This window comes from Stegastes partitus, unplaced genomic scaffold (assembly GCF_000690725.1).
Source record: "Stegastes partitus isolate 25-593 unplaced genomic scaffold, Stegastes_partitus-1.0.2 Scaffold691, whole genome shotgun sequence".
NCBI classification, from domain to species: Eukaryota; Metazoa; Chordata; class Actinopteri; family Pomacentridae; genus Stegastes; species Stegastes partitus.
The window spans coordinates 94,741-95,761 of NW_007578422.1; the positions used below are offsets into that span (position 1 = coordinate 94,741).

The 1,021-nt window shown below is 39.0% G+C and overlaps 1 protein-coding gene across 1 annotated transcript in view; it reads left to right on the plus strand.

Annotated features, from left to right (window-relative positions):
* naga (N-acetylgalactosaminidase, alpha) overlaps positions 1 to 1,021 on the plus strand; it is a 10,162-nt gene that overhangs the window by 7,653 nt on the left and 1,488 nt on the right. The gene's annotated exons all lie outside the window — the stretch shown is intronic.

Below are 1,021 nucleotides of genomic sequence, written 5' to 3' on the forward strand. Positions count from 1 at the left end.
AGCAGCTCCACAAACAATTCAAAACCCACAAACATGAAAACGGTAACGAGGTGACGAGACACAGGTGAGACTAACGAGGTCATTAAGAGAGAAGACAGTTCTGTGTCTCTTGTTGGTTTTTTATGTCATGTTGTGCTGATTTTGTGTTTGTTTACGGTTTAATTGTGTCTTTTTGTGGTTGTTGTGCGCCTCTTTGTGTGTCTTTCTTTTTTGTTTTTTGTGTGTTTCTTTGCAGTTGTTTTGTGTGTTTGTGGTTCTTTTTTTGTGTCTTTGTGGTTGTTTTGTGTGTCTTTGCAGTCATTTGTGTCTCTTTGTGATTGTTTTTTGTCTCTGTGTGGTCGCTTTGTGTGTCTTTGTGGCTCACTTAAGTTGTTTTGTGTGTCTTTTTGGTTGGTTTGTGTGTCTTTGTGGTTGGTTTGTGTCTCTTTGCGGTTGTTTTATGTGTCTTTGTGGCTCTGTACAGTTGTTTTGTGTGACTTTGCAGTCGTTTGTGTGTCTTTGTGGTTGTTTTTTTGTCTCTGTGTGGTTGTTTTGTGTGTCTTTTTGGTTGGTTTGTGTGTCTTTGTGGTCATTTTGTGTGTCTTTGTGGCTCTTAGCTGTTTTGTGTGTCTTTTTGGTGGTTTGTTGTCTGTTTTTTGTTTTTCACATGCTGATTTTGCCTGTCTATGGGTAAATTGTACCTTTTGTGTGTCTTTTCAGGCTTTTTTTGTATGTTTTAATCATTATTCTAAGTCTCTTATTTTGTGTTTTTGTGTCTCTTTATAGTCGTATTGTGTGTCTGCAGGTTTTTTTGGGGGGGTGTCTTTTTGTCATTGTTCTGTGTCTCTTGTTTTGTGTCTGCATGATTGTTTTGTGTGTCTTTCTGGTTGTTTTGTGTGTCTTTGTGTCTCCGCTGGGTTCTTGTTCCTCTCTCTGTCGATCTCCAGCTCTTTGAGGTTGAAGCTCTGGTCTTTAGTTCCTCCACAGATTTGTCTTGCTGGATGTTTTTCTGCAGACTTCCTGATGTTGTCCTCTACAATCT